We start from the raw sequence: 14,778 nt of genomic DNA, 5'->3' as shown, positions 1-14,778 counted from the left end.
ACTAGAAACACTTACAAGCAGAAGTATTATAAAAATAAATATTTATTATAAATTAGGCCAAGTAAAGTATGGGGGGTAAGTACTTTGTCATAGAATCATAAACACATTAAAGCATTGGGTTCTGTTTTTATAAAGTACACAGAGCAAAGCATAGACCCTGTTAAAAAAACGAACAGTATTTCTAGGGAAGTCAGACTGTATCAAACAAATTTAGTATAGGACACACCTATTCATGGGGAGAAAACCCATCAGCTACTGTTTGATTACTTTACAGTAAGTCAAGGGTAGTAGACCCTGTCAGTCATGCAGTGACACTCAGTTAAGAAATCCTATAGTAGAGCAACCCTGTTACCAGGTAACCTTTCTGAATAGAGGAACACAGATTCAGGACAGTATAAAGCTTTAACTACATTCAGGATCACACTCAGTTATACCAGGCGAGTATGACTTTTTGGTGTAATATACAATTTCAGTTGCTTAAGGTAAGCAATAACGTTCCACCCTAATTTAGGATTGCACCAGACAGACCAAGGTCAGCTATACCTGCAGGACACTTTTTAAGAATGGCACACAGCTATTCAAGGCAGGTAAAACCTAAGGCAGACTTATTCTAGACAGGCTAAATAGCAGGTCAGGGGAAGCAAGACCCAGTTGGTGTACTTTTACATGTATATCCTAAAAGAAATAGTGAAGTGAAGCCAACAGCATTACTTTGTGGAAGAGGCACAACCAATTCACTGGGTAGTAAAATAACCTTACATATACTTTTAATAATGGCAAAACAAATTCAAGGTAAGAACTTTTGTAACTGCAAACTATCAGAGTGACAGTTAACAACCACCTCTGCTACAAGTAAGTAACTTTTAAACACTAATTATACTTTTGAAGGAAAAATCATTTTCTTATCCAGTCCTTCCCTAGTCTATTGCATGAGTTCTCTCAGAAACAGAAGAGGGACCCTAGAGGTCTAGGTGCCAGCTGTAGGGAGGGCAAGATAGGGTTCATTGGCAGGCAAAGAGTTCCAGAGGAAGTCTCTTCAAACAAGTATTTCACTTTAAAGTTAGTTAGTGTCCAAGGACTTCAAAGAAGACACCCTAGGAGGAATCCAGCAGTGGGCTTGGGTGAGCTGGATGAGAGGACTCCCAATCACATGAAACACCCTAAAGCTACACAGGAATCACAACAGGCTTAAGGTGAGTAATACCGCAGCCAACACAATATCTGAGCACAGAAGAAGAGTTGCAGCAGGAAGACTTCAGAATCTGCAGCCAAAAACCTGGTAGATGGATTCCTTTGTCTTGAAGACAGGATTCTAGAATGGATTTTGCAGCAGGGATCAATGGGGAAGGATCCAAGCAAGAGTTTCTCCATGGCTGGAAGCAGCTCTTTTGTATTGGTGCCCTTTTCCGGAGCCAGAAGAATATCGCCGGTCGGATTCTTTCCGCTAATCTGGTCCTACACGCTACTGAGGCGACTTCAAGGACTCGGTTTGTGTGTCTGGAGGTCCAGCTGTTTGCCACCAAAGTTTCAGCTTGTTTTGGACTTAGGAAGACTGTGCAGCACAAAATTGCTTGAGGTCCCAGGGTATTGATGTATTGCAGCACGGCATGGTCACAGCATGTCGTGGCATGACTCAAAATGCAGGTCTTCCCGAGTCTAGTGGATTATGTGACTGGATAATGTGACTGTATTTAGAAACCGGAACGAGAGAACACAACGCGTCGCTACTCTTCTGAGAGACGTTCCGTAACTTCGACTCTAGGTTCTTACTGACTCTAATAACTCGTATTCTTCTGTAAACCTACCTGCTGTAGAATTCCTTTCTTATCTGCTGTGTGTATGTTAGATTCTTTCCTACAGATACGCCTTCTGCCTTTCCTTCACCTGATCCGATTCAGACCAGTTTGGGGAAGCTCCTCCTCTCATCAGCCGCGGATCTTCCTTCGCGAGCTGCTGGTTGGATTTCCTGCATTTCCTCGCCCTTCAGATCATTCTCTGTAGTAGGCGGGCTGTTCTATTGTAATTGCAGATCAGGTATGGAGTCTAGGAAGTTCCGACACACAATCCCTTTCTCTTCTGGTACGAGTAAAGTTACTTAAGAAGCCATTTACTTTCTTCAACGTTGCGTATAGAAAGCTTCACGTCCGGAGTCTCATCCTCGCCTACAAATTCCCAGACCTTTCAATACCGTCCCGTGTAGGTACTTGTATTACTGTCATTTCTGAAACTCTCCCTTCTGGTTGTGTCTCATACTTACTATTCTTTCCATTACGCATTATAGAACTTTACAAGATTTCTTTGACCCAGCACCAGAAACAGGGACTCTTCCCTGAGAAGTACGAAACATTTCTTTCTCTGTATGAATGGTTGCATTCTGTTTCTATATACTTATCTATTTATGTATTTCTCTTTGATCTACTGTTAAGGAGGATTAATTCCCTGCTTCTACCAAGATTTATCTGACAAGATTCGAGGGATAGGAGTTCCAAAGAAACATTGCACCCTATTCCTGTCCAAGGGTTTTCTTCCCCAGAGGATTTCCCTGGGAGTTGTGCATTCCTCCGCTCTGTACAACATCAGGTGGTGGGCTGCAGTACTTTCAGGGGGATTCTCATTGTCATAAACTTGCTGTCATCTGATCAGGTTAGTGGTGTTCTGTGATTATTGGTTTTCATATTTGAACAGTGATAATAGTATCAATCTGATGAATTTCTCGGATGATCTCCATCAGCCCAAGATCATGAAAGACGGTGCAGAATCCCTGTCACCATTTGTTTCTCGTATTATCATTGCTTCTCTTAAAGAATCCTTTATTCTGGAATGTTTAAAGTGGTCATGGATTACCCGAAGAAGATTGCCTTGGACCAAACAAATCCTAGTAACTACAGGTCTATTTCTAATGTCCCTTTTTCATTCAAAGTTTTGGGCAAGGCAGCCAAAATTCAATTTCAAGAACATCTAGAATGCAACCAAATACTTGGAAATAGACAACCTGGCTGCGGTTTATTAAAAAGCACTGAAATTTGATGGTAAAGACACCCTTTTAAAAAAGCAGATGAAGGCGATATAGGGATGTTGAGGCTTTTTACCCAGTAGTCAATGCACTAGGACCGGGGTTGATACCCTAGACTCATGGCTTTGCAGATGTTTTGGACTATGACTCCCACCATTTACTATGATGGTTAGGACTGGGGGATTTGTAGTCCAAAACATCTGGAGAGCCAAAGGTTGCAGACCCCTGCCCTAGACCAAGCTCTTCAAATAAAAACACATGAAAGAGGTAGTTGTATTCTTAGATTGAGCCCGTTGTTGGTTCGAAGGCTTCCTGTCCAACAGAATTCCAAGAGTAAGGATCAAGAAGTTGTGTTCAAATCCTGAGAGAATCCTGTGGTGTGACTTAGGGGTTGTATGTTCCCATTTATTATTGAATGCTTACATTAAACCCTTGCATGATTTACTGGCGGATCAGGACATAGCCTTTCAAACTATGCTGACAACACTCTGTTAATCTTCCAACTGAAAAGGCACTATCAAAATAACTTGAATACAATTCAATACACTTTTCAGTGTTGGATATCAGTTAACTGAGATTTTGACGATTTCGCCTGCATTCATGTGATGCAAAAATGTCACTGTCAAATGAAATCTCATTGCTGAACTGCTCTATTCAGCAATCAAATAAGATTTAATCTCCAGCGTTATTCTGGATGCTTGGTGGTCTATGATACCCCAAATGAGTTACATTATAAGCGTAACAAACGTTCACTTAAAGATCCTCCGACAACATGCTCTCGGAAAAACCTTGTGGCACACTAGCCAGGGAGATTATGGGGTACTCAGGTTTGCCGTAATTAGAGGTTCATAGTCTGCAGATGCTTCAAAACTCTGTAGCCCAATAAGTTACTAAGAGTATGACAGGACCTGAAGAGCCTACATTGGCTTACAGTTTGTTCAAGCATAACATTAAACTGCTGGTGCTAGTTCATAAATCCATCTATGGTTCTACCCCTTTAGATAAAACAATTCTTGTGCTATGAACCCGTGAGACCCCTGCTGTCCTCCTCAAAGCAGACACTTGCCGTTCTTGTGCAATGAACCATTGAGACGCCTGTGCTCCTCCTCAAAGCAGACGCTTGCCATTCTTGTGCAATGAAACCTTGAGACCCATGTGGTCCTCCTCAAAGCAGTCTCTTGCCATTCTTGTGCTATGAACCCTTGCAACCCCTGTGGTCCTCCTCAAAGCAGACACTTACGTTTCTTGTGCTATGAACCCTTGAGACCCCTGTGGTGCCTCTCAAAGCAGACACTTGCTATTCTTGTGCTATGAACCCTTGAGACCCCTGTAGTGCTCCTCAAAGCAGACACTTGCCACTCTTGTGCTATGAACCCTTGAGACCCCTGTTGTCCTCCTCAAAGCAGACACTTGCCGTTCTTGTGCTATGAACCCTTGAGATGCCTGTGGTCCTCCTCAAAGCAGACACTTGCCTCTCTCGTGCTATGAACCCTTGAGACCCCTGTGCTACTCTTCAAAGCAGACACTTGCCACTCTTGTGCTATGAACCTTTGAGACCCCCTGTTGTCCTCCTCAAAGCAGACACTTGCCGTTCTTGTGCTATGAACCCTTGAGATGCCGGTGGTCCTCCTCAAAGCAGACACTTGCCTCTCTCGTGCTATGAACCCTTGAGACCCCTGTGGTACTCTTCAAAGCAGACACTTGCCACTGTTGTGCTATGAACCCTTGAGACCCCCTGGGGTCCTGCTCAAAGCAGACACTCGCCATTCTTGTGCTATGAACCCTTGAGACCCCTGTGGACCTCCTCAAAGCACCCGCTTGCCATTCCTCAATTTCAAAAGATGAGATCTCTTGGTAGGTCGGATTCCACCTTGGGATCTAGACTTTGGAATTGCCTACCCTTGCATATCGGAGACATCCCTTATTTCAGAAAAAAGTTGAAACTTCTCTGTTTGACTAATAGTCTCGCTTCCGGACCATTTTTTCTCCTCAGAGTCCTTTCTATGTTGCCATTTGACTGCTTGAAAACCTCTCCAGGTCATATCCCTTCCAAATATCGCTAAATAAAGTGGACCACAAAGAGCCTGTAAAGGCAAATCTGTCACTGTCTATTATCGACATCAAACGTTGATGGCAGTGTCTCTGATTTTGCATTCGACTATGGCCATCAGGAAGGAAAGTCTAATAATCAGGAGGGATCGGAGCCTGATGCCATGCTTGTCCTCCAGATGCCAATATGGCATTTTTAGACAACATGGCACTTTTCTTGGGAGGCAAACAATGCAAATGGCGTAGTCATCCACTTAACATTTTGCCCTAATGCATGAGACATATTTATTAAAACATGCATTGTCAGTGAAGAGAGAGAACCCAAAACATAAGAAAATCATTGGGTGGGGGAAGAAGAAAACCGCTGATCTTTAAATGCAGGTCACAAAAGATATAGTAAGTCAATCCTTTTGAATTTGATCCCATTTTCAATTAAAGGATATGCTTGTAAAGACTGAAGTTTGCTGAAGGATTCCTGCTCCACAGAGTAATAACTTGACTCAACTGTGTCTACACTGCATAATAGAATAGCAGAGCTGCCTGGCTGTCTTTCATGAATAGGGTATTTGAGCAAGGACCTAGCTTTGGGAAGCAAAGGAATGCTTTACAAGTCATAGGAGGGTAAGGATACAGTGAGGGAAGCAGAGAGACAAGGGAGCAGGGAGCCAACAGTGATGGAGGAGGGGACATCAATTTGGCAGCAAGTGATCTGCAGGCAATCAAGGGGGGGGTGGGGGACGGCAGTTTGACAGCAAGGATCTTCAAGCAATCTGGGGGGAGGGGGTGGCAGTTTGGCAGCAAGGATCTGCAAGCAATCTGGGGGGGAGGGGATGGCAGTTTGGCAGCAAGGGATCTGCAAGCCATCTGGTGGGGAGGGGACGCCAGTTTGGCAGCAAGGGATCTGCAAGCCATCTGGGGGAGGGGACGGCAGTTTGGCAACAAGGGATCTGCAAGCAATCTGGGGGGAGGAGGGGACAGCAGTTTGGCAGCAAGGATCTGCAAGCAATCTGGGGGGAGGAGGGGACAGCAGTTTGGCAGCAAGGATCTGCAAGCAATCTGGGGGGAGGGGATGGCAGTTTGGGAGCAAGGGATCTGCAAGCAATCTGGGGGGAGGGGATGGCAGTTTGGCAGCAAGTAATCTGCAAGCAATCCGGGGAGCAGGGGGGGTGGCAGTTTGGCAGCAAGGGATCTGCAAGCAATCTGGGTAGCAGGGGGAAGGGCAGTTTGGCAGCAAAGGATCTGCAAGCAATCTGGGGTGAGGGGACGGCAGTCTGGCAACAAGGGATCTGCAAGCAATCTGGGGAGACGAGGGGGCGGCAGTTTGGCAGCAAGGGATCTGAAAGCAATCTGGGGATTAGGGGGACGACAGTTTGGCAGCAAGGGATCTGCAAGCAATCTGGGGAGCAGGGGGGACAGCAGTTTGGCAGCAAGGGATCTGCAAGCAATCTGGGGAGCAGGGGGGACGGCAGTTTGGCAACAAAGGGATCTGCAAGCAATCTGGGGAGGAGGGGATGGCAGTTTGGCAGCAAGTGATCTACAAGCAATATTGGGAGGAAACTATGGGGATCAGATCACCTGTCTCACGTTAGGTGGGGACTGGAGGGTGTATGGACCTAGGGGTTACAGAGGAGCCATTCCTTGGAGAAGCCATTCCTTGAAGAGCAGGGTCTTTACCTCCTTCCTGAAATTTGGGAAGCAAGGGGGCGAGTCTGGGGTTGATGGGGAGGATGTTCAACAGTTTTGGGGAGTTGCCACAGAAGGCCTATTTTCTGGTTTATTCGTTCCTGCAGAAACAGAGTACAAGTCTGAGCGTGTCTTTACTCCTGGTGGATCGTAGGTCTCAGAAGTTGCAGAGTTTCTTAAGTCAGGTAGGTCAGGGACTTCAGGGTGACTGCTTTGTAGATGATGCAGCAGGATTTGAAGAGGATACATGCTTACAGCAGGAGCTAGTGCAGTTCGATGAAGACCGGGGGTGATGTGATCGAATATGAGGAGTTGTGCTGTCTTCAAATGACAAATTACATTTCTTTAGGCTTGCATATGTTTTCTAGTTTCGTTATTTTCTTATGGGCACAGTGAATGGTGCATCAGTAGAAAAGCAGCAGAAATGTGCTTTTAAGCAATTTACTTCCAAACCGGTTTTAAAGAACGCAAGAGAGAAAGTCAATATATATGTTTCTAAGATTCAAAAAGAAAAATATATTAATAAAAATTGAATATTTCTGAAAAATCGTATAATAGAGGTAAATGGATTACAACACAGGGGGTTGCACCCATCAGACTTGACATCCTACAGAAGGAGAAGAGAGACTGGGTCTTGCTTCCAGTTTTCTGCAAATGTAGACCGGTTTCTCTATTACTTGAAGTCTGGCATAAGGAATTTCTAGGACGGGAGAAGCCGTAAGTCCAGGAACCCTCTGAAAGACAAAACTCGAGTCTTGACAAGATGTGCACATCCAAAGAAAGGGTGCATGAATGTCTGGAATTCGCTCCTGATGAGAGGAATCCATGGTTAATTAGCAGATATTGGGGCGGCATAATTTCTAAAGTCACTATGATGGAATGAGAGGCGATTTCTTGAAATTCACTGGCAGGGCCAGTGAAAATACAAACTTTATGATAGTTTGAAGAGCTGCAAGCACTCTTTCAGGATTTGCTGCTCAAATAAACCAGTTGTTTACACACTGCTATATGTAATCCCCCATTGCCAAAATGAATTGGCAACTGTTGCCATGGTCTTGGTGAAAACCAATGGGGCGGAGCTCAAGCTAAACAGCAAGATCCTACTCTGCCCTGAACGATTGATTCATCATAGCAAACGGGAAGGATTTGCAAGGAGGGAGCCAAATTAGAATGGGAAGTGGAGGTTCATTGGGCACAACCAGTCTCCTTGGAGAGGTGAAAGGATCTGAGCAGTGGTGCCCGATGTGGTGGGTGAGAAGGACAAGGACTATCCTAAGACATTTCAAGTTTTCTCTTCATTAAAGAAAAGGATAATGCTCATCTCTCTCCTTACTATTATGGGGTGTTACCTACCGAATAAACTAGCTAAGGGTGCTCGTCAGTCGTCAGTGAATGACTTCCCAGAATCCGTCCACTGTCCAAACTAACCCTGTTACACATTGCGGGAGGTGGTCCCTGTGGGCTTGTAACCACTTGTGCGGTACGCTTCACAGTACGACTTCCAGGAGTAATGCTCAAGGTGATCTCCGAGCGGAGGGTAGCAGTCTAGTCTTTTCACGCCAGAACGGTGATGCAGGCCAACTGGCTTAACATTGCAGTTTTGAATTTCAGATATCTTTTCACGCCTCCATGAGACGCTCATGACCGCTCACGTGATCCTTTATCCGGAACGAGAGCCGACAGCTCTTTGCGTCGCTTCTGTTTCTACTGACGCTCCATCTCGTCACCAGCTCTCCCCTTCGAATCTAGCCTTTCTAGCGTTCGGATCTACCCGCCAAGCCCTTGTCTCGGTCGGCTATGCAAATGTTCTAGCCCCGGCTTTGTCGTTTCTTTGGCACCCGCTAGGAGTACGTGCTTTTATATCAGGGTCTTTCCCTTCTCTCGACTTTGCCACTTACCTGATTGTGTATTGTAGAGCTCCCGCCTTCCAGTCGTCTCTCTCCTGTGACCAAAGACTGATCATCCAACTCTCGAGTCCCGCCGTCTCTGGTGAGAGAACTCTTTATTCAACCTTCCGCTATACTATTCAGATTCCATCCTTCTCTGAAATATTCTTACCATATTCTTTTGTGCATCCAGAAGAAGCCTTCCCGTCTGCCATCCACTGCCACAAATCGAGGACAGTTCTGCATCCATCCCGATCCACGAAGCTCCCGGACTCGACCAGGGTTTTCTTCCCTCTCAAGGGTTTCCCTGGCAGCCCTGTTCTTTCCCCTGGTTACTCCCATTCCGGGTCGGAGAGGGCAGGGCAGTTACAGGGGAGCTTTCACTGCAGCATTTGATTGTTCCCTAACGGACCATTCGATCTGTCAAAGTGAGATTGTTAAAACTTTGTTACTTCAGTTGGGAGAATTAACACTAACTGGCCCTACCACTATCTTGACAACTAAGGACAGGAGAATGGGCTTCCTTCTCCTGGATTTAGCTTCTTGTAAATGTCTATTCAATAGTTCCAAATAGTCTCTTGAGATTTCTTTGATTAATTCACACCGTTTTTTTAGTACTTCATTATGCCTGTGCTTCTTCTCAACATAGGCTTTTGTAAACCCAAAACTGCTACTTTTGATCTTGTCAATGATGTTGTTTACTATTTCTTCCTTTATTTCTGCTAAAAGGAGTTATGCTTTCCTCTTCCCAGAGTAATGTTATCCAATCTTTCTGAGTCTGTCTCTTGATATGCACTTCCTTGATATGTGGTTCACAAGCTTTACTCTCTGCCTTATATTGGTCTTAACATATGGATCTGTTCATCCATCTTCTCAAGTTCTTCTATTGTAATATCATTCTCCTCATTAATGATACTTTTGTTGCTTTGACTGTGATGATTATAGTAGTCCTATAATGATTTTTATGTGTCTCTCTCTTTTAGGGTTATATTATCAATATTTTTACTATTATGGATAGAAACAGTCCAACAATCATTGTCATTCACCTCTCTTGTTTCATCCGATTTGCGGGATTCCCAGTCTTTGCCACTCTCAGATGTATCATAGCCCTGGGACTTCCCGGCGTACCTCCACCTCTTTCGTTCGCAGCATGCTGTGGCCTCTCGACCATTGCCCTTCCGCAGCGCATCTCTCTATCTCTCTCTTACCTCTAAAGGGATATTCTGATCTACAATGACAAACACTTGTTCCTTCTTCGTACAAAATCTTATAGGATGTATTTTATGTATTTATTTATTTTTGCATTTGTAAAGCACGCTCGAACACGAGGGTAACTGGGGTCTGGTGACAGGCGGAAACAATGGCAGCAGAAAAGAGTCATGCAGGCAATAAATGGGCCTCATTACGACCTTGGCAGAGGACCATGGCGCTATTAGCACCATGGTCCATGCCGCTAAGGTACCAACTCCGCCATGGTGGATGGCGGAATTACCGCCCCATTCCAAGGTGAGTGGGGCGGTAATTCCCCATTCACCAATGGCCCCTTCCCCATTCCCATTTTTGCCTCATAGGGCATAATGGGAATGGGGAAGGCGATAATTACGGCACCGTAAATTACGGTTGCCGTAATTATCGCCAAGGTCCCTTTGCGGCATGGTTTTTAACGCCTGCAAAAAGCAGGCGTTAAAAACACCATCCCGCAAAGGGACCTCGGAATCAGGCGTTAATGGTCGGCGCCATTTACGGCGCCGTTAACCCCTTAACGCCTGACTCGTAATGAGGCCCAATATATGAATCACAGACGGTTAGTTGAAGATCAGGGCTTGAAGAGGTGTTGGGACAATCTTTAGGGAGCTCCTCACAGGAACAGTAGTCCTTGTCCCCACAATGAGAGTCTATCCCGGCGGTATCCCGCTTACCTCTACCCCTCCCCTAGGGACGGTGTTGCGGAGCGGGCTCACCTCCTAGCTTCACAGGGTTGTGGGGACTCCCTCCTGGGATAAGTGACAGATTCCTGCGATTCGTCACACAACCGATGCAAGAAGCTTGTTGAATTGAGATAGATCCAAGATGGGGCCGAACCCTCCGCTCCATGCATTTTTCAGAGGTTGAAGGCATCTGGAATTACAGAAACTCCATGACTCCAGACATTTGTGAGATGCTTAAATGAAGGAAGTCAGATCTTTCACATCAGACAAAGGTATAGGACATGAGGGCAGTGATCAGGGATGATGCAGAGGCGCTGTTCAATGCATGTCCTGGAAGCTGCACATGTAAGGACATGGGGCGACATGGGGCAAAATGGGGCCATTCCATCAGGCGTCGTATACCTGTAAGAGGACTGCCAGGACAAACCCGGAATCCCTTCTGTCTCATTTCTCTGGGAGATCCCCCTCCAGTGAAGTTTGCCATGGAAGAAAAGGGTACCCAACATCTCTTCCGACAGGAAAGAGCATGGCCACTACAGGTTGCCAATGCCTGCTCCCAAGGACTCTGCATCAAAGCAAGACCACTGAAGGCTCAGTAGAGGCTTTCCTGCACAGATGTGTTTCCATTGCCTTTAATTTCCGGGGATATATATATATATATAAATATATATACACACTATATATATATAAATATATATATACACACAACGGATCAATCTGATATGTCTATTATTAACTTGCCCACCCACCATCTTACCGCTGATGAAACCAATGTATTGCAAATGGGCCTCAACTTTTGCCCTACAACCAGATATGACTATGCTGAAACTCGGATTGACTTCGATAAATACATCGTAAAGTTAGATTGAAAAAATTCTTTACCATGTATCCACCTAAATCTAAATCAAAATCTAATCTCCAGGGAGGCACTGATGTTTCTATTCACGATGCATTTACTTTAAGAGATTTGGAAGATCTAGAAACCGATGGGGATCGAGACATGGATGTTTGGGACCAAGAATCTGCCTCCATGTATGTTGACACAGCTTGGCCTGGCAAGACACAACTCAAAGCTAAATCACGCTTCAACCCAGTATTTAATCCAGGGGGACATGTTGAGGCCTTTCAGGATTTGGTTGTTCAGGATGTAAAAAAAATCAGGAAGAAACGGGTGCCTCATAAAACTAATTTTACTTCATCACAACAATGCACTATTGAATGTTTGAGTGCCATGACGGACTGCATTATCAAACCATCAGATAAGGGCATAAATATCGTCCTCGTGAATCGTGATGATTATATTAAAGAGGCCCATAGACAACTACTGAACAAGGACTGTTATGCTAAATTACTAAATGATCCATCTGGAACTATGAGTGACAAATTAGAGCACCTCTTACAGACATGGAAAGAGAAAGACCTGTTGGATGAGGACATTTGTTCTTATCTACATCCGAAGTTCCCAGTTATTCCGATTATTTACTTTCTGCCTAAAGTACACAAGAGCCTTATAAGGCCTCCTGGCAGACCAATAGTCACCCGATGTGGTGCCTTGTTAGAAAACACTTTGAGATTCATTGATGAGTCTTTGATGTCCTTTGTTACCACCTTGCCTTCTTATCTTCGTGACACCAAAGATTTTCTCTGTCGTATAGAAGGTGTACCATGGGAATCTACTTTTCTATTGACAACACTTGATGTAGTCTCTCTCTACACGTCAATTAGACATACAGATCGTCTTAAAGCATGTAAACATTTCTTGCATACCAGATCTTTGAACTAACTCCAACATTCTCAAATGATATTGGAAATTATTTCGCTTTGTTTAACCAATAATTGTTTTCTTTTCAACAACCAGTTCTTCAGGCAATTACAAGGTACTGCTATGGGTTCTACATTTGCCCCCTCCTATGCCAATTTGTTGATGGGCTGGTGGGGGAAATTTGTTGTATGGGATCCTAGAAACTGTTACCACACATCCAAGATTGCCCTATGGCTTAGATACATAGATGATTTGTTTATTATTTAGGAAGGAACTAGTGCATAATGGTTGGATTTTGTCGCAGTACTCAATATCAATGACCTTAATCTGCAGTTCACGGAGAGCCACAGCAAGACTGCTATCACATACTTGGATATTCTTGTTACTGTGGCTCAAGGTGAATTGACCACTTGTCTGTTTAGAAAACCTACTGGTTCTAATATCCCTCTTCACGCCAAGAGTAATCACCCTACAGCTTTAAAATGGAGCATCCCCTATGGGGAGTTCATTCGCATACGCAGAAATTGTTCTAAGATCGAAACTTTTGATTGTGAATGTACCCTCATGGCCAACAAATTTAAGCAACGGGGTTACCCCAAAAAAGTGTTGGAGAGAGCCTTCCATAAAGCTAGAGCGATTGATCGCTCTCAACTTTTGTCAGCTGACATCCCTGAACACAGAACCACAGACACCAGTGAGACACGTCTTATCTTGACTTATGGTGAGGGTGCCCACAAGATTCGACAAGTCATGCAACGTCATTGGCATATCCTTAAATCAGATGAGCATTTAAATACTATTTTGGGAGATCGCATTAATATTACTTTGCGCAGATCTACCTCATTTAGGGATACCTTAGTTCCCAGCTTTATGAGGCCTATTGACAATGTATTGACCGATGGTTGGTTAAACACCAAACCACGAGGCTTTCATAAGTGTTCCAAATGCAAAGCCTGCACTTATGCAGTCAACAAGGCGTGTTATGTACATCCTATCCTGGGTAATGTTCAAATCGCATCCAGAATCACTTGCGATACGGAATTTGTGGTCTATGTTTTGAATTGCCCTTGCAATATGTGGTATGTGGGCAGCACAAAGGGTAAATTAAAGCTGAGAATGCTGCAACACATAAGAGCCATAAGAAATGTTGATCCCAACTATCCGATGGCTCTGCATTTTCAGTCTCAACATGAAGGTAAATTGGAGGGCTTTTCCTTCTTCGGTATTCAGACAGTGCCTAAATCACCCAGAGGTGGTAACCGGGAACTACTGTTGAGACAACTGGAAACTAGGTCCATTCTCGACCTTGAAACAAAAAAACCCAGGGGCCACAAACTTGATGAAGAGTTATATACGTTTTTAGGTACCAATTAAGTATACTTCGTGAATTTTCTTGCACTTTTTAGCAATACTAGGTACATGTAATGTTCAAGAGTGACCCCTAGTGTGTTTAATATTTGAATACTTTTCCATTCCGGTCCACATTCCTATGTATTAATGTACATTAACTCTTCTTTCTTCTTTTTTATTGATGCATTTTACAGATTCCTTCTCCAAATGATTGTGAAGCATATCTTGCATATGATTGTTTTTAACAAGTTTCTTAGGAGGGTATTTTCTATTGATATTTATCACTTTGATCAATATTTTTGTATAGCTTGGTTTTAGGCTTCTTAATTGCTTTTTTACTCTGTCCCCATATCTCGTCTTTTTGTCTCGCACTGTTTCATTGTCGATTGATTGTTTGTAGCTTGGTATGTAGTCTTTTTAAGGTAATAATTTCCCAGTGATGTTATCTTCCTTGCTGGGCTCATCGAGCGGAAAGGATCTTGAGGATTTTTTTATAGGGAATAGTTTACCATTCATGGTAGGCAATTTTAAGTAACATTTTTTGCACTTGCACTTTATTGGGGATAAATTTGTTGTCTACTTTACAGCCGTCCATGGATGCACGTTTTTTTGTTCCAGTGACATTGTTATTTTATCTATTTGTGAGATATATATATTTATTGACTTTCATTCTTTTATCTATTTGACTGTCAAATTGTATTGTGTTACTTAGTATATGCACCACACACTTAGGAACATATTTGTGCCACCATGGACGTAGAGCACTGTGCATTTTATCATTGCTGTTGTCTGGACATTTCTCTCCTTTAAACTTTTTCCCTACCTTGCTGCTAAATATTATGCATTTTAACAACTGCTGCTATTGCACTAAGCACTTTAAAATTGCTGCTAAAGCACTTAGCCCTTTACACTGCTGCTAAAGCACTAAGCACTTTATATTGTCTCAAGACTGCATTATTAAGTTCGATTTGTATTACACCTCGCATATGTATGCGTAAACTTAGACTTACATGACTATATATCTTTGTTTATTTGAGACCAACGTTGGACACTTAGAATGGCTATATTTTGTCTAGTGAACACATCATGTTGTGAGGCTGCTTGGAC

Source organism: Ambystoma mexicanum, chromosome 3p (assembly GCF_040938575.1).
Source record: "Ambystoma mexicanum isolate Mex_15411 chromosome 3p, UKY_AmexF1_1, whole genome shotgun sequence".
NCBI classification, from domain to species: Eukaryota; Metazoa; Chordata; class Amphibia; order Caudata; family Ambystomatidae; genus Ambystoma; species Ambystoma mexicanum.
This window is presented reverse-complemented; position numbering follows the sequence as displayed.